General features: G+C 38.1%; 1 protein-coding gene across 2 annotated transcripts in view; it reads right to left on the minus strand.

Moving 5' to 3' along the window:
• The window catches only part of lrrc38b (leucine rich repeat containing 38b), a 67361-nt gene that overhangs the window by 11677 nt on the left and 35089 nt on the right, over positions 1-20595 (minus strand). The window contains exon 3 of one of the 2 annotated variants that reach the window (XR_010802766.1): positions 7744-7857. The exons of the other annotated variant lie outside the window; for it this stretch is intronic. The gene's annotated coding sequence lies outside the window, so the exon portion shown is untranslated. Of the gene's footprint in view, positions 1-7743; positions 7858-20595 lie in introns of those variants that run through there. 2 annotated transcript variants of the gene reach the window in all.

Raw genomic sequence — 20595 nt, forward strand, 5'->3', positions numbered from 1 at the left:
TTGCACAGTCCATAAATGTTTACAGAATGCTGTTGGCTGGATATGTTTGGTTGGTTGTCTATTCTCAAGCCAGTAGTGACAATGATTGGTTTGAAATCTCCAGCAGCACTGTTGTGTACCACTCGTACCAGCAAAACATGCGCACTAACACCACCTAGTGTTTGGTGGTCCTCTAGAATGCTCTGGACAAAAGCTTCAGCCAAGTAGCATCAGTGTAAAACAATTTTGCCGTAACCTCAAAAGTATTGTGAAAAAAAAAAGTCAATACATTTTTCCATCTCTACGATGTATTCAGTTTTTAGAAGCCTTTTATAAAATAGCTTTCAGAGGCAGTCTGATTCCTGTCACCAAGACTTTGAACATTTCCCACACTGAAAGTTTCTCTAGAACTGAGTCTTAAATACATTATACTTAAAGAGTTTACAGCTTACATTTTTAACAACATCCTACACAGCTCCACATTTAGACAAAGTGCAGAACGATAAGCTCTTTGCATTTTGTTCATAATGAGGGTTGAGAGCTGAGAAGTCACATGCTGTGCTGTGGTCAGGGTTGTTCTCTGTTTACTCGACCTATTCTACCATAGCTCTCAGGCACTGAGACACTGTCCTAATTACATCAGACTCCTGCTCCCAGAGCCGGAAAAACTGTGGCCGACCTTTACCAGGTGTCAGCAGCGTTTTCTCTCTCTCTCTCTCTCTCTCTCTCTCTCTCTCTCTCTCTCTCTCTCTCTCTCTCATATACACACACTCTTTCTCACTGGCTCTTTCTATTCTCTTGCTCTCACTAAACATTTCCCTCTTTCTTTCTTTCTTTCTTTCTTTCTTTCTTTAACACTCGTACTATTCTCTCTTTCTCTCTCTCTCTCTCTCTCTCTCTCTCTCTCTCCCCTCTCTTTTTCTCTCTGTTGTAAGAGGCAGTGTTAGCTTATAAAGAGGAAGCTGATGAGAAGAGAGCTGTTGAAGAGCACAAACACACACACACACACACACACACAGTCATTGCACTTTTATTATAGTCATTGTAATGAGGCTGAGACCTTGACTTTTATGATGTGAGTGATATCATATTTGCGAGAGGGGTGGACAAGCAAAATTTACTCTGTGGGGCTCTGAACTAAAACTTTATTACAGGTTTAACTCTGTAATAACACTCTTAAATATATTATATTAATCACTATGAATCCTGTGCCTGTTTTTGTATACACTTTGAAATAAAGGTCCATAACTGGCTCTTGGCTTTTCTTGGAAGAATTTGGATTTGAAAGGACGTGGGAACAGGGAAACTCCAGTAAGATTAGAAGTGAATTCAAGATCATGTCAACCACTAGGCCAAACCTGTTCTTTAAATTTAGGATTACTGAGCCAGCTGGTAAAACAAAAACACACAGATGTATGTTTTGTGTGTGTGTGTGTGTGTGTGTGTGTGTGTGTGTGTGTGACTCACCCTGTTAAGCTTGAAATAGCCAGAGTTTAAAAAGTCAGAGGTGTTGGGTTGGATTTGGAGGGAGGTTTTTAGACAACTTCATGTCTTTGTCTATTACCATCACATTGATCTAAAAAGAAAGTCCAGCTTAATGTGCTGGACATGTAAAAAAAAGATGTACTTTTACAGGGAAACACTTACAGTAAACTACTGTTTCATTGAAATGCAGAACATTGCTGTGGACTGTAATTATATCACCCCCATGTGAGCATTTTATAGGTACAGTAGCTTACTGCTAATAGTAAAGGATGCTGGGAGACAAGCTGTTCAGCAGAAAACACCTATACACACTTATGAACAAACTACTTCTTTGTGAATTGAGCAAAAATCTATTAATTATTTTCTTATATTGTCATTCGCATTAATATTTTTAGCAGTTTTAACATCGTGGACTTGACACTAATCAAGTCCATACAGGGACTTTTATGTTGACAAGCCTGAATATGATTGAGTGGTGTTCAAGGAGCAGAGCTGAGAGCTGTGCTAGTTTTAATTCTGAAGATCCTGAATATGAGTGGAGCGTTGCCTTTATCAATAGCCTATTTGGCCAAAAAAAAAAAATCTAATAATTTAAAACCAAATACCCAAATATATAAAAGGCCAGCCCTAATATTAATTTACTACTGTAATTTACTACTTAACTACTGCAAACGCTGTTAACGCTGTTAATACACACCCTAAAAAGTATAAAATTCACCTGCAACCATCAGGTTCATCAATAATCATCAGGTTAAATGTAATCATCAGATTCATCAGTAACTGTCATATTCATCCACAATCATCAGACTGATCTCCAATTATCAGATTCATCTGCAACCATTCTAGATACTATTAGGTTGGTGGACCATTTTCAACACAACAGTGGCACTAACATGGTAAAATGTGTGTGTGGCTGGTATGAGTATCTAGCTGCATGAATAGTCCACAAACCAAAATTAAGCAGCCACCAGTGTCCTGTGGGCATCACCGATGAAGGACAAGGGGATAATCAACACACACTGGGCAGTAACAGATCAGAGCATGTACCCAAAAAAAAAATGCAGACTGAGAAGAATATGCAGTACCTACTTCAAATAGGTCCAATTTCATCCTTCCCATTTACCTTGCACTTTACTGCAGGCTCGACACTTTTGAACAGTACGTAAATAGGCCATATGGAAAACAGTGGTATTTTTAGAAGATTTGGAAAGCATTTCTCGCAGCACAAAAGGGGAAAACTCAGGAACACAGTAGGAGGCGTCTTTCATGTAGTAAAGGAACTCCTTTCATTGCTTTTAGGATGTGCTCGAGTGGTCTTTGTGATCCAGGACTAATTATCCAGCATCAGTTCCTACAGCTCTTGTGGGTGACTGCAGTTAGATGCTCACAGAAATGTTCCAATATGAAGTGTAAATCAGCACTGTGACACAAACTCACTATGAATACATATATATTGGGTAAAGCAGCTGTCTACCGATGTTAGGACCTAGTTTATCACAATTCATGGTGTAACTGTGTGAAAGCATTTCTATGGCGCACTTGCATTTGCTCATTGGTCAACTCTAGAGAAAGCCCAGCCCACATGAGGTGGGCATTAAAAGTTGATAAGATCATTTCAGTCTTGCATTCTGCTGTAACCTAACCAACCATAACCTTCCAATTGCAGTCCCATAAATGACATGGATCTCCTACCTGAGCAAGACATATCAGATATTAGATACTGCCTAGAGCATATTAAATACAGCTGCATGTGTGCGACTATCAGGTTGTCTCATATTCTGCAGAGATTACAAAAGCTTTTTATCCACATTGATTTTTAAACTCAACTCCATCTCGCAGTGTTTGCACAATATTGCAGACTTCCATCTGAAACATTTTCTATAGTGAAATGTACAATATGGAAAAAGCAGATGTCCACCTCAAATGAGATTAATTAAAATGCATGGAAGGCCATTATTTTAAACATGTACAGGTACATCTGTATATATTATGTGCAAATTCTGTGATTTGTGAGTGTTTTGAAAAATGCTAAAGAGTACAAAATATCAAACTGTCATGCTACAATATTAAAGGCTAAGCACCACTTAATGAACCTCAATGAATATTTCACATTATTTTAGTTACTGACATATATAAGTATGAATTAGAATGAAAATAGCATGCTCAATTTGCTTTAAAACTGATAATTGTATTAAATTGACAGAAAAACCCGAGCTCACTGTGGAAATTCTTGAACGCAATTGTGACGCCACTACAGACAAGTTCACCATGTACAAACAGTCGTTATTTCCCCTCAAACACACCATTCCAGAAGCATTTTCCCACAATCCTAGATGTTCCCCTTAACAGCAGATATATATTCTAAGTACTTGTTGTGCATTTTTATTGGTCGACTCATTATGAAATGTTCACACAATGTGAAGCACAGCTGTTCAAATTAGTAAAGAAAAATTAAAACTCTACAAAAACTGAGATGATATGGTTTTTCATTAGGTAGCAACAGTATTATCATAGACATACTTAATGCACATTTGCACTGTTCTCGTTTGCAATATTGCTACTATTTGCATTTCTTGTAGAGGCTAGTTGCATTTTCTTGCCTTAGACAATAACGTTGATGAATCATTTTTCATGTTGCTGCTCCTTATGTCTGAGTACATCTGTGTTTAACGATGCAGATTTGACGCTGCTGGTGCCATTCATTCAGTGCAGTGTCCCTGTCACTGCACTTGGGCACTGGGATCCATACAGACCCAATTTTTTGCCAAGGAAATCTCTCGTCCAAGTACTGGCCAGGTCCAAACCTGCTTTGCTTCAGCAGATTTGTATGTTCTGATGTTTAGGTGCTATGTCTGCCAGAACTACTCAACTCAACTGCATAATAACCTGTTATTTTGTATTAAAAACTGTATGCCTGCTATACAGAAATGGGATGTTGGATACAGTATCAGAATCTCATGTCTTGAAGTATCCAGACAGGAATGTGTTGTGCTGCAGTGGAACCATGTTGTCATTCCAGTTGGAGTGAAGTCGGTAATCCGGAATTAATTATACAGTATCAGTCCTCAACCTCGTTAATGCTCTTATGATTGAATGTAATGTGGCCCTCATGGCAATGTTCCACAATGTACTGAAGATTTATTGCAGTGACTGTGAAAAAACCCCAGAGTCAACTTTCTCAAGTTTTACTTCAGATGCATTTCCCAACAAAACCCTATTAGCTGGGTGGTGGACATAGAGAGAACACACTGAACTCCACACAGACAATTGACCCAAGGTGAGGACTGAACCCAAAATAACCAGGTCCTGGAGCCATGCAGCAACGACAGCACTGTTGACTAAACTTTTATGATCGAAAACTGTTTTTGTCACTCAATCTGATCAATTAGGAAACTCCAATAACCACTGCATCCTGGACATCATGTTCACTATCATTAGGAAGCTGAAAGATCAACAAGACAGGCCTTAGATAAATGGCTAATAGCTTGACCTAATTTGTGACAAGATTTCCTGGGCATAGATTGCTTTGGGAATGCTGTATTTCTCTCTCTCTCTCTCTCTCTCTCTCTCTCTCTCTCTCTCTCTCTCTCTCTCTCTCTCTCTCATATAAGCCAATCAGTTTTGCTGGATTAATCTGATGAGAAACACGATCATCAATCACATTAGATGGATGTGGTCTCCGTGGAATGTCACATTAAAGCCCATTCATTCTTAACAAGGCCGTTTCACACAGCACCATGAGTGATGGATGATTAGCGAAGAGACAAGACAAGGCAATTAAATTCAGATGATTGCTCGCAATATCAGAAGAAATATTATCAGTATGTTGTTATTGTGAGCTACTTTGGGTAGATAGCAATAGTGTGTGTGTACACCAGAAATACATTTATATTACATTTCGGGGACTAAAACATGTTTACACACAAACAATGTGTGGGCTTGTCTTCATTGTGGGGACCACCAGCTGGTCCCCACACTGTAAAACATTACATTTTAAGGCGAAGAAAAGGTGGGTTAAGATTAGGGTTACGCTAAGCTAGTAGTATTTATGGAAAGTTGAATGGGAAGTCTCCATAAAAGAGGGAGTTCTATGTAATGTCCCCACAATTGACAGATACTAGTGTGTATATGTGTGTATAGCAGGAATATATCACATTGTAAAGAGCAAATCCTTTTTTACACATTGACATTGTGGGGACCATTACATTTTAGGGTGAATACATGGTTGGGTTAAAGTTAGGGTTAGGGTTAAGCCAGTAGTTCTTATGGAAAAGATAATAGTAAATCTTTACAAAATGAATGGAAGTCTATGGAATGTTCTCAAACTTCACAGATACAACATTGTGTGTGTGTGAGTGATCTCTAGTTTAGCCTGGCAGATGCCTCTTTCACACATTGCCACAGTCACAGTGATGCTCCTGTATTCCTTTGATCATAAATCCCCCATATGTCTGCACCACAGAAGACATATGGACACCAAGTTAAGGGCGACCTTTCAAATCAGGCAGCATTCACTAATCCACTGTCTTCATGTAAAGCCAAGAACACAGACTTCATGTTGTGCAAGAGTGTGTGACAGAGACACAATCAGCAAAGCTCTGGTCCCCTGATTCCACTCTTTGATCACTCCAGTAACAGTTCATTTTTTCAAAACTACAGTTGCAAAGTATGGTATTGCTACATGTACAAGGATAGCAATTGTATGCTCCATCACTTACCAGCCTAATCCTGGAGGTGGGTTGGGGACTTTATATCCCTCCAGCTTACATGTGGTATTCAGATTCTATGAATAGTGCTATTTTATGGAAATTATACCAACTATGTACACAACTCTAATTTAAAGCAACTGAATTCACCAGTTAGAAAAGTGTGTGCATAGATTTGAATATAGTGTATTTTGACAAATGTAGCAAGGTTTGCACAGATTCAGGCCAAACTGCCATAGAAAGTGTGTCCAGAATATGGGGAAGGTGTGATGGATGTTTACTGAATATGAGTGGGATGGCGTGATGTTTAGTTCTGCTGATATTTCAGAATATAAGGTGCAGTAATTCGCACTGGTGCTATGTCAGCTCTTCACAAGTGCAGGTCTCTGCATTAAACGACTGATAGATATGTATGTGTATTTATGTGTCTGTGGCAGGTGTGGGAGTGTGTGGGGGGGTGAGGGTGATGTAAGTATGTACATGTATAAAGAATTGGTTTCCTCAATTTAAACTATTGACTTTGTAGGGTGGTCCATTTATATGGATACACCTTAATAAAATGGGAATGGTTGGTGATATTAACTTCCTGTTTGTGGCACATTAATATATGGGAGGGGGGAAACTTTAAAACATCAATAAACACAATGTATGAGTCAATACCGATCCAAATCTCTGCTCCGAATAAGCCCTTGTGCTCAAAGAGAGAAAAAAAACAATGCATCCAACAAGAAAGAAAGCCTTATGCACCTTTTAAGCAGTGGTTTGAGGAATGGTAGTACAAGGAAAGCTCTAGTTTTGATTTGTTTCATGCTAAAGCATATGCATATGCTGTAACCCTTCTATCACCAAGTTTAAACCTGAAGAAAAATGAATTAATCACAATAAATAAAAAAAATGTCACTTGCTTTCATCCTGCCACTTGGATGACCACTAGGGGGCCCTGTAAAAATAGGTTCAGTTATTGAAAAGGCGGGAGGCGTAGACTACCTTTGCAATTGTTTTGTTGCCTTTTTATACTTTATACTTTCACTACATTTAACCCTTGAGGGTGCCACCATAATGACAGAGTTTTTCTGACAGAGTAGAAAAGCAAGGACATGTTGTGGAACACTTGCTCATGGGCCAAAGGTCACCATGTACATTAGCAAGAGGTGTATAAATCCTCCCAACACAGGCATGTGGAGCAGTGAAATTGGAGTAATGGCACCCCAAGGCACACAATTAGGATGACTAATCATCCAACAGCTTTAAACTAATTTATAAATCCCTCATACATCAGATCCTCACAGCAATGTTCTGGCATCTACAATAAAGCAATGCTGACAAAATTAATATATGTTAATGCACAGAGGAATGTAGGACCTGTTAGTGTTTTTAATACTAATAAAGCATTTCACCATATTTGGCCAAACCCCCCAATAATTCACTCCTTTTACAGAGCCTAGTGTTGTATTTCTAGTTTTATTTAACAATGTAAACACAGCATTGCTACTATTGAGGTAAAAAAAAAGTAGATGTAGTACATCTAAATTACACAAATATTTGTATTAAAAATCATAACTCTTACTCTTACCCTTCCTCTCTTTCTCTTGCTCTCTCATGCAGAGCTCCTGTTTCGTCTTCTACTTTGCTCATGTTTGAGCAATGAGCTGCATACATTTTTCTATGAAATCTTCTGTGTTCAATGCTAAGGGCAAATTAAGAGATATCAATTCAAAAATCATTAATAATACATTGAGATATTATAATAAGTTAAAAAGAATGGTTTCCTCTGGCCACTTTGTCATGCAGATCACACTACACATTTATTTCATCTAAAAAAAAAATAAAAAATACTAGCATTTTGACTTCATTTTTGTAATTACACATTACACTTACATTTTTTTAATTGAGACACTATTAATTTAAATATAATTCCATTTTGTTGATATTACATCAATTCCTGTACTAATCTAAGTAAATCGTGATGGGCTGTCAATCAATTCCATATAGAAGCTGATGCAGCATATAAGACACAAGCTACCAGTTAATACCCTGGTACACCACTGTAAATAATTAAAAGATGTTTACAAAACTTTTTGGTCTTAATGTGAATATTTATGAATGGTGATAAATAAGAATATATAAACTATATAAATAGTAGTCCACAAAATTTTCAACGACAACTACACAGAGACAGACAGCTCTGTAGATGGAGAAAGAGTGAGACAGATCCTGATGGACAGGGCGAGATAAAGAGAAGGAGATGGGCCCTGAGCCCTGCAGCTCTGAACACACACTCATCCCGTCGCTAGGCTCGCCTGTCTATCACCCTGTAATCCTGTTACACACACATACACCCCTCACCACACACACACACACACACACACACACACACACCCGTCTCCCTCTGTCACACTCCCACAGTCACTGACACGTCACTCTGTCTAACCCTCCCTCCTTCTGTCTCTCTCTCTCTTCCTCAACCTCCTCACCTCTCCCGCCCATCTATATCCATCTCCCCTCACTAAGACAAAAGAGTGGCAATTGAAAACGTCACTCCGGCTCCAAACGCAATGCCTCTACCCTATCATTCAAGCTGACTTGTTAAGGTTTCCACCATCATTTCAGAGCGATTATTGCCAACATCCGATCCCCAAACCCTAGAGACTTAACCTTGAAAGTTGAGGCTTCCAACTGAGTCATGTCTTGAGTGTGTGGTTAAGTGAATGTGTGTAGCTTTAAAGCAATCAAAACCCATTGGTTCTCATACTTTTCAACCACATTTCTCAAATATGCAGATCCCCTGACCACCATTAGTCCCCCACTTTGGTAACCGCTGGTTTAATGTAACATCTTCCCAGTGATGTGTCTTCCCAAGGTTCACGTTGACTTTACTGTTGGATGCACTGTGATATTTTCTGAGAGCACCAACACGACCGGGACTTCAGTATGGAAAAACCGAGGTATACATAATTCATTATTGACAACATAGGAACACAAGTTTGTGGTGCTCATTCTAGCATTCTTCTTACATGAAAGCAAGCACAAAATATTTTAACATTACAGCCAAACATCCCGTATTTATTTAGCAATATCACTAACCCTCTGAGTTCTAAAGGCATTTTTTGCACACTTTTTCAAACTCCCCTTCCAATGCCCTTGATCCCGTATCTTTTATATCAAACTGTTCAGAGCAGTCTTGGTTCTCTCTGTAACAGGGCCCTGTTTGACCTATCACACTTAAAACGATGGCTCTTCAAGGATTACATAATAAAGAAAATGCTTTCATATAGAACCCTAAACATTTAAAGAATGTTCTTTGGGTTCTTTGCACAGTGAAAGTGTTCTTTAGGTTGATAGAAAATGTGCTATAGATGGTTCTATTTAACACCTATCAGAAAAATGTTCTACAATATGTCACCACATGGCAAACGTGTCCTATATGGCATTGCTCTATTGTAAAGCTTGATACTGTAACCATAGAAGAACCTTAGCATATTTTCCATGAAAATGAAGAACGCTTTCACAATGCAAAGGACCCTCTAATCATGCAAAGGGCTCCAAGTGTTCCTAGTTATATACACAACCATTTTATTTACTAAAGAACCTTTAAGGAACCATTGTATTTAAGAGTGTAGAGCACTGTGAGGAAAGATTATACTCAAAACCTAAAGTCTGATATTTTCAATTCTCTCATTAAACCACAAAGTTAGTCTCAAGGTAAATTCACAAATGAATTCAGAGAATGTGTACTAAATATAACTGATAATTGTAAAATGTGCACTAAATATATCTGTGGATGTTCATGTGAATTTCTGGCAACAAAATGTGAAAAACTACCCTTAAAACATGCTTTAAATTTAACCCTTAATTTTGACTTAACTTAACTATAAACTCAAAAGGATTAGAAACAGCAGAGTTTTGTGTTTGTGTAATGCTCTCACGAACAGATGTGAGTCACATGCAAATCTTGCAATTTAAAGGCCTGAATTTACATAGGAATTTTTCAATCATATTTCTCGGTTCAAAGACTATAATACAAATAAATGTTGAAAAAAATTGAATTAATTATTATCTTAAAGATGACGTTCACGATATTAATCAAAAAAAAGGACTTTCTATAAAATTCTGAGGATGTGTGTTCGAAATGGGTCTAATGTGTTCACGAAGTCCTAGAAAAAAAAAAAAAAACAACAACAACAATAGTTAGGGTTAAAGCAAAGGCATCCGCAGGTTTGAAGACAACAGCGTGAACTCCAAGATGAGAATATTGCTCTATTCCTGCCTCATAGCTGGGTAATATTAGCTGTTTTGAATTTCCTAAGGTGAAAATATTTCCAAATTCAGGAAACAGCTAACTGCATGAAAGTAAACAAAACCGAAAATGTTACAACACTACACAACTCAAGTTACATATGAGTTTTTGTGGTAATTCAAACAGTGAATAAAAACTTACAGATGAGTTAAAGTTGAAGTCGTTTCTTCCCCTCAAACACAATGACATGGAGCTTCTGAATGTAAGCAAACCAGAGATTAGTGTTTTCCCACAATAATAGACATATTTTTTAAAGCATGGGCACTGCAGGCTGAAATAACATCCCAAAGACGCAACATGGAGATCTCCAGAGAAATGGCAACATTCCGAATGGGAGTTGAGTTAGACGTACAAATTCACATGTATGACTGAAACTTCCCAGTTTCAGCTTGGTCCTGAACTCAGCATAATGTATATGTTATTATCCATATCCCTTCCCATTATGCATCACCAAGTTTGTCTTTGCTGGTCAACTGGTCATCTGAGGTGAGCTGGGAGTAATGTGTAAATGAGAGTTCTGAAGGATTGTCTCTAAGCCTCAGAGGATGTAGTACTGTAACCCGAGTGTCCCACTTCACCTCTTTTCCAGCCTGGTGCTCTGAGATCCCTCCTGAGGTGTCAGCTCTCTCCTCCTCAGCCTCAGAGGGGTTTCTGGGTCACAGCTTACTTTACAATTCACTCACTCTCGCCAAGCGGAGGGAGAAAACGAGAGGACGAGATGAAAAAATACAGAGGAGTACACTCAGCTCTCTGTAATTTCACTTGGTTTAATTCCACCTACAGTTCTCCCAGTGAATCTATCAATGTTGTCCAGTCATCACTATGTTACCCTCTGTGCTGTGTTTAATCCCTCATCAGGAATACAAAGGTACTGTTCAACAAATGTAAATATTTCCTTAAACATACAGCAAAGGTTGAGGGCCCATTGGGTATAATATTAAAAAAAATGTACGGTTCTATACTGAAAAAACACTCAAAAAGGACCACTGGCATTATTAAAAAGAAAAGCCTTTTTCAGTTTGATTAAAATTCAATGAATGGTTCTATTGTTTAAAAAAAACACATTATAGCACCAAAAAAGGGTTATTTTACTGTTACAAGCATGGCATTAGTGCAGAACCTTTCTTGGTGCTATAACACTTTTCAAAATGGTTCTATATAAAGTATGTTTCCATCAATCAGAAGATCATTTCATGATGAAAGAAATCCTTTAAGCAAATGGTTCTTTGTATGTTTCTGGTTCTATATAGAACCCTTGTCTTATATATAATAACCACCTTCAAGAGTATATACTATACAGCCTAAAGGTGAGCAGACACCTGCTCATCTTATGTTAGGGTGTTAGAGTCCTGTGCCATGAAAATATTCACTGTGCACTGACGTGTGATCAATATCTTTGGTTGATTATATTTAGTGGAGAGGGAGGGAGTGAGTGTGTGTAAGAGAGAGAGCGAGAGTGAGAGAGAAAAATGGAGGCTACAACCTGGTGACAGTTTAATCTGAGGTGACTGCTGCTCTCTAATGCCTTTTCAATGGACATCAGCTAATGGAGAGAGACTAAATAGGACCCAGCACTGAGCTCTGAGGAACCCTTCTGACCTGTCAGCTCCTCCATCACACTTCCCTTCACAAGAGAAAGCTAAATGGCAGATTATAGAAGACTTTCTCAGCAATGTGATTTGCGCTCATAGCACAGTGTCAGATAAAAAGGTACTGTACAGGTACATTATTGTTCACAAAAAAGTACAAACAGTGTAAATGTACGTTTAAACCTACAGGTTTTCAAAGGGTTTCTTTTGTGTCAGAGGAAACACGGTGTCACGCCCTCGTCTCGTCGTGTCTGTTTTCCCCGGTCATGTGCTCTTTCTCAGCACATGGCTATGTTTTTATTTATGTTCTTGTCTCCGCCCTTGTCCTGCCTTTGTTCCGCCTCCTCGTCTGTGTCATCTGTTAACCCATCCTCCTCGTTATCTGTCCAGGTGTGTCTCATTTATGTCTTGTACTTAAGCCCTCTTGTCTCACGTCCTGTTTGTCGAACATTTCTCATTTCTCCGTTGTCTTCAGTCCTGTCAGTCATGTTACCTGTCTGTCTCCGTAGTTTTCCCCGTCGTTGTTTCATTTCCTATTGTCGTCGTTTCGCTTTGTTGTCCGTCTGTCCCGTTTACCCTGTTTATTTCCTTGTCTCCAGTTTGGCTTGTTTACCTTCTGTTAAAAGTCTCTGTTTTGTTATTGTTCCGTGAATAAACGTTTATTGTGTTTTAGCGAATGTGTCTGCCCTCAGTCAGTCCGCTCCGTGATCCTGACACATGGAGCAGTGATAGAGCCATGGAGTGGTACCCAACCTCTCCTCCCCGTCCAGATGATGCAGTGCACCAAACCACCTTAAATGGCAACATAATTTGAGTGTTTTTCCACCCACCCTGAAATTGGGAAGAGGTTCTGAGATTCCTTTTACAACAAAATGAATGGGTTATAAATTTGATTACTGATTACCTGTTAAACAAACTTGATAGTAGTTCATTCATTCATTATCTGTAACCACTTATCCAGTTCAGGGTCGCAGTGGGTCCAGAGCCTACCTGGAATCATTGGGCACAAGGCGGGAATACACCCTGGAGGGGGCGTCAGTCCACCTACCAACGTGTGTTTTTGGACTGTGGAAGGAAACCGGCGCACCCGGAGGAAAGCCGAGCACCCGGAGGAAATCCATGCGAACACGGGGAGAACACACCAACTCCTCACAGACAGTCACCCGGAGCGGGAATCGAACCCACAACCTCCAGGTCCCTCCAGGTGTTGAAAAAAATTGCTGAAACAATTTAATTTTGTGTATCAGTAATTTAACATTTCAGCACATTTAAAAAACACACCTGATACATATCACACAGTGGCCAGAACTGTGTGATATTAGGCTTTCATACCATTTCACTTTATTATAGAGAATGTTTTTTCTGAGACTGTACACCTGGGTTTGTCAAGATCAAGCTGGTTTCAATCCAAATAAGTAAATGTAGAATACATTGGCATACAGGTTCAATGGTTCCTTCCCTCAACAAATATGATCCACATGTGTTGCAGTTGTGCACTGAAGCAGAGAAAACCTGCTGTGTTCCCCCTGGAGCTGAGATTTTATGGAGAACAATTTGTAAAGCTTCCCACTTTTCTGTATGAATCTTCTTTAAAAACTAACAACCTCAATACTTCCCAAACTTCCAGGAGGGTTGTGACCCCTGGGTTGAGACCACTGGGTATAACACGTATCACACTGTGGCTTTTCCAGAATGCCAGCTCAGTTTAGTGTGAGTGGGCCGGTCAGGCCCATGCCCTACACCCCCTCACCACCGCCGCCACTCCTCTCCACACGCTCACGCCTCGGCATCTCAGAGTGCCAGCCTCCGGGCCTGTTGCCATGGCAACATAATGAGGTAAATGGATGCAGGAGGATCCTCATTTCTGCTTTCTCTTTCTCACTCTGCCTATGAGTTCTCTATTTAGGCTTCCTTTGTTGGGGATGAGTGAGTAGATAATGGAGTTAAGACTATTATTTCTCCAGTGAGAGATGCTTGATCTCTCAGTCTATTTGCTGCTCCCTCCAAGGTGTTTTATGATGTTTATTGCAAGCCTATGATCTTCATCTACGGAGAGAGTCTTTTTAAGACGAGAAAAACCTAATCTTACAGAGTGTGCTGTAGGGGTATTTGACAATTAAAAAGGATACGCTCATATTAGGGCTAGTCTCTTAGCATAGTGTAGTACGTAACACTGCTGCCTTCCAAGCAGAGGACTACGGTTCAATTCTTCACTCAGGTAACAAGCCTCAGAGTTCTTGGGCAAAGCTCATAATGCCAAATATGCCTTAGTTAATGCTCGTCAGGGTCTGTGTGCCACACACACTCAGTTTCTCACACACTCACTAAGTAATTGATCAGGTTAAAGTGCCAGTTTGCATACACCCCCTTTCCCTGGCACCAGATTGCCCTTGTCCAACAAGTTCCTATTCACAAACTTAATTTGGAACACTTCTAGTAAACTACACAGGTTCTTTCCAGCTCCACAAGAGAGACTCTTTTGTAAATGCAATGATTCTACTTAGAACCACGCGTTCTACCAGTTGCATGGTGAAATGGTTCTTCAAAATGTGATGTATATGGTTTTATATAGCACTAAAAGGCTATTCTCATAACAAAAACAGACTTAACAATAGTAGAACCTGTTTTGTTGCTATACAAAAAAAAAGGTGCTACATAGAAGATAAAGTTTTTTCATCAATCTGTAGAACCATTTCATCAGTGGAAAGAGGCATTTCAAAATGTAAATAGTTCTATACTGAACACATGGCTCTAACTAGAACCATTGTCTTAACTAAAGAACCCTTGATGAACCCTGTGTTTTGAAAGTGCACAAAAGTTCCTAACTGTATATGTCTAACTGTAATGAAAACTATATTAGCTCCTTTGGGATGAATTGTGATTCATTCTATTGGCATTTCAAGCTAAAGAAGCTCCAGAAAGGGCTCAGGGCCTCAAATAATGCATCATTATCATGTGGAGCTGGATGGGGACATTCTTGTTTTAAAATAAAAAGGAAACAAAATGGGTAATAACCCATTATCCAATTTCTGATTAAAAAAGAAATGTTTTCTGGGCATGTGGTCAGCCCACTCAAAGAGCATTGGCGAATTTTCGTGCTGTTATTTACACGTGTATTATGTATCACTACGAAATGATCCCTCTGTAAACCATGACACTCTTCTGGAAACAGGCAATGCCCCCTACTTATGACATATCATTCGTTGCCATGAAAATATTCGGAAACATGGGCCAGTTCACTGGATAGCACCAAGGTTCTAAGAGTCCTAAACTGAACCAGTTCAAAGAAAGTGTGGAAAATTTGGTGGAAAAAGGCTTTATGAAGAGTGAAGCTTGATTTAAAGCTTGAGAGTGCTGCTTATCTGGTTCTCACAACTTGATATTTATACAAATGTTTTGTATAGCTAAAAAATTTAGCTATAAATTTAGCTAATATATGTACATAACTTTCAAGAGTAAACATCAATTTTCGACTTCATATCTAGTATTAGATTATTGCTTAATTGGCCCTATTTATACTTCCCACAATTTGTATTTTGCTGCCTGCTGTTATGTAAATAGACTTTTTATTTTTTTCTACACAGGAGCCATTACACACCAATTGGCTTCAATTAGCAGATATGTCAGCAGTGAGGTGCAGAGGAGTGGAGTGGAAAGAGAAGGAGACTTGTTTAGCCCTTACCTGCTGTGCTTGTCATTTAGTCGATGCATTAGCACAGTGCTATTGAGATAACATTGTTTACCTGGTAAACAGACAGCCCTGTCCAAACACATGGCAGGATTATTACTGAAGGGCCCAAGCCAATGAGTGGGAAGAGCCCGTTTTGTTCTGGACAGATAACAGAAATTGACCTTCTGGTTAATTATCACCTACAGAGGTACTTCACTGAATGCTGATGGTTCTCTGGGAGTAAACACATTGTAATGGAGGCTGAAGGGTCTCAAGCTATTTGGGGTCATGTCTGATTAATAGCTTGGTCAGGTGTTACACCTTTTTTTTCCCTTCTTCTTCTCCATTGTTAGACTGAGAGGAATACATCTTTGAACACTTCCAATGTTAAATTAGTGGTTTCTTTTTTAAATAAGCATATAATATGTTCATATTAAAAGGTAATAATTGTCAGTTTAAAAAAAGTTACCAAATATTTATGAATAAGCATGTAAGAATGTGTAATAAGTGTAATTAAACAGTTATTTGTTAGTAAATATATTTAGCTATGTTCATTCATTCATTGTCTAAAACTGCTTTTCCTGTTCAGGTTCGCAGTTGGTCCAAAGCCTACCCAGAACCACTGGGCGCAAGGCAGGAACACACCCTGGAGGGGGCGCCAGTCCTTTGAAGGGTGACACTCACACACCTATCGGCACTTGAGTAGCCAATCCATCTACCAGTGTATTTTTGGACTGTAGAAGGAAACCGGAGCACCCGGAGGAAAACCACGTGGACACAGGGAGAACACCACACTCCACACAGACTGTCACCCGGAGCGGGACTTGAACCCACAACCTTCAGGTCCCTGGAGCTGTGGGACTGCGACACTATATTCAGTTATAATACATGTAATATTACATGCTCATTTATAAAAAATGCACTAAGTGTTTAATATGGGAATATGTATTTGGCAGTAAATTGTCTATTTATGAATTGTTAATACATATTTATTCAGTTATTGCACCTGTAATAGTCATGCAATTTTAAGGCCATTGAGTTTGATGACATTTGCACCTCTCAGGACCCATATAGGACCATATCGTTTTAACAGTGTTAATTAAATGATGTTTCTTTAATATTTGTCCTTGACAATGTACTATTTTATGAAAAAAAAAAAAAGTCAAGCTTTGTCCCCTGAGATTAGGCAAGGAAAACAAAAGAGAATCCAGAGTAGCAGTTTTCATTTTTACTGTAACTACATAGTAGTTGGATATCTACTGGTATACATGGTGGTCAATTTTGATTGTAGACAAACATTTTCAACTCCATGTAGTCGTAGTGTTATACACATACTACTTTTACACTTCAGTGTAACAGCAATGGTATGATACAAGATACATGTGACAAATAACACTTTCTGCAGCCCTCCAAAGACACAACTGCTGAATTCAGAGACAGGTAATAGAATATGCTTATACTGGATGAGCATCATTGACATAAGCACAGAAGCTGTGGATCTAGATAGCTAAGGTATTTCTGTAGAGTTTGAAATTGAAACCAAATAAATGCTTACACTCCACGTTTGAATCATGCAGAATTAAAAAGTCTTAAATGTTGCATTCACAAGTCACTGCAACTAAACTTTCAATAGCTTCTAAATGCCAGGAATCATTTTCTTGAGAATGTTTCAATTTCTCATCATACCACGTTAGCCTTGTGCTTCAGATGCTTATATCCAGCATATTTCCATCTATGGCTTATCGCTGAACATTGGTTGTGGCATGTCCACACTTCCAAACCTTTAAAAAAAATTTAGAACAGCAATGGAATTCTCATTTACTTTGTGAAAGATTAGTTGTTGGTGTCACATTTCACGTTGCTAATACTCAATAGTATACACTGGATATAGTTAAACATATTGAGTATATTCAGGAATATCAGGATATATATTTATCACAAGTCTAATGGACGTTATGGAGACACGCTTGAAAATTAGCTTTTTTTTTTTTTTTTGGTAGACTTTTCAAAGAAAAAGTTTGCAATACTTCTGAGCTAATACTGAACATTTAGTAATATCTTATTACTGTTGTTACACTGTAAGAACATAGCACCCATTGTGTTGTTATACTGACCCAATAATGAACACGTTTTTCCCCTTATTGTCATAAAACACAGTTTGTAATCTGAATTGCATTCTCGGTAACGTAACACTGAACACTTAACACATTGCTATGTTATTACATTGTAAAACACATAGAACATATGCCATTGTTTTGCTGAAATGACGTGAGACAAAAATTTAATTTTCCTCATTGTCATGGAAGTCAAACAGTTGTAGTCTGAAGAGTATTTTTTTTTTCCATTTCAATGCTGCTGGGACATTTTCAAAGCTGACAAAATATGTTTCATTTCTCAGATCCAATAAATAATTCATGCATTAATAAAATAACATGGCTCTGTTTCTGCCTGCCAAAAATAAATAAATAAAACAAACAAAAATATAAATAGACAAACTGCCCAGAAGTAGTCAGGAATAACACACTGAAGCTTCTGCCCAGGAACATCAAATATGGAAAGAGAGGACACTGACAGACAAATCCTGGGTTGCTTCATTTGCTAAAACATAATAATAATAATAATAATAATAATAAAATAAACATTTGAATAAATATATCATTCCTAAAAATGCCATGACCCCCATGCTGAAAGAAATTGAATCTCTTTATGCTAGGTATTCATGCAGAGAATAAAATAAAGCCCATTGTTAGTGAGTATATAGATAAAGGGTTAAAGAACTTTATAAAACATAACAGAAATAAAATAATCCAGCAGCTTCCTCTCTCTGGCACATTCTGAAATATAGCTTCCCTTGAACAATATCTAGAGCCAATATCTTCAACAGACTCCAGATGACCTCTCATGAGTTGCACATGTACAATATATGACCAAGGTCTTAGATGTGGGACCCGGAAACAGCAAAATCTTGAATTAAAAATGTTAGGCGAGTTGAAATGTATACAAATTTGGGCATAAAGTGTCTATATTCAAATATGACACGCTGTATATGTATGCTGTATGTTTTTATATGTATTAGGGATGTGCATGGCCTCTATACTACAGGATAAATATTGTATATTTGAAAATTAATATAACAAAAATTAATGAAATGTGAAATTAAAATGCAAAATATGGTCTGGACACAAATAAAAATTGAAGAAAATTTTGAAAATCCAAAATGAAATACGGACCATTAATTATATGCAGATTAACTTTTTAAAACATTGTATACATGTAAGCCCCATGTATTAACTTTGCAGTCCACCAGAGGGCACTGTACAGCATACCCACTGATGGAGGCTCTAGTCTGATAAATGAGGAAAAAGCAAACACCCTTGACTCAAACTGCAGACTAACTAAAGTAGTATGTATGCAGTTGAGACACAGCCCCTGTCTGACTGTTCACACAAAAGATCATTCTCCACCAGCTTTGTTCTCTACTCAACCCAGAATACCTGGTCATGTTAATATTTAACACGTACAGTGTTGTAGACCGTTGGTAACAGAAAATGCTACAGGTTACAGATTGTATGAATTAACACAAACACAAAAAGTTAAACATTACAGTTATCTTTACTACCATAGTGTTATGCTTATGAGTTTGTTTCCATGGATATTTTGTTAAGAACATGACTGAGAAGCAGTAGTTTTTGTTAACTAGACTAACTAGCTTAAAATGTCCAGAAACAATAAAAATACATTGGATCACAAACCAAAGCACTGAGATGTCATCCCCTGGAGAGAAAAGATGTTGTGTATAAGACACTGAGAATCCAACATTACACTGATCAACTCTAGTATTAGCCTGTTTGAAGAGGCATTTTCTTTGGCTATATTTTCAAATGTGTCCCGCTAGGTGCTACTGTGTTTCATTGTGCTACTAATTATTTAACCCCTTATAGCCACTGCTATCACCTAGAAACCAATATATCCTTGCCTGCATTTTAGGAAATCTTATTTTAATATAAAATTCAGTCAGAATGCACATCTCTAATATATAATTAATATACAGTATATTATTGATCTTATATGTATTCACACATGTGTATATTTGTATTCCATGTGTCCAAGTAAAAAATAAAAATCTTGTATAACATCAATGTATCTATCAGTTCATACAGGACAACACATAACACATATGAAGTTATACCAATATTTCTCTTCATGTAAGACATGAGCAATGACAATGCATGAAAGGAAGCTCTGTTTTTTTGCTTCCCCCCCTCCCCCTTTTCCCCCAAATTTATCCTCCGGAAGCAAAAGAATGCTAAAATCACAGGAAGATATATAGGACATATCACAATTACGTTTTTGAAATACCTCTTTGAAAGCAAAAATATATCTCTATTTGAACACACACTTCAGTCTTGCTTACGTCAACCCTTATCATCTTTGGCAAGGAAAACACAGACTCCAATTTAAAGTGCAGCATTTGACACAGCTACTCTGAGCACTAGGCTTTTAGCTCTCACCATTTTAACTTCACATGATGATTTCCAAACTCCAAACAAGACTATTGGATTCGTCCTGGTAAAATGGCTTCAATCTTTCTGAAATAACCAAAAGACCTTCATACATTTCACCACCTGGTACCATATGGGCAACGTTTCACTACAAAGATTACACCTACTAAAATATTGTAATTTGTAAGTCTAGGAGACTTTGCTTCCTCATAATTCTGCATTCACCAAGTGAGCTCCCACTTACTCTTTCACTAGTCACCCTCGAAATCTGTTATAGAAGTGATAAACTCAGCCCAGATTTTGTTAGCAATAGCATTACAGAAACAGAACAATATTTCTAGCATCTTGGATTTTATGGTCATTAACA

This window comes from Hoplias malabaricus, chromosome 5 (assembly GCF_029633855.1).
Source record: "Hoplias malabaricus isolate fHopMal1 chromosome 5, fHopMal1.hap1, whole genome shotgun sequence".
NCBI lineage: Eukaryota > Metazoa > Chordata > Actinopteri > Characiformes > Erythrinidae > Hoplias > Hoplias malabaricus.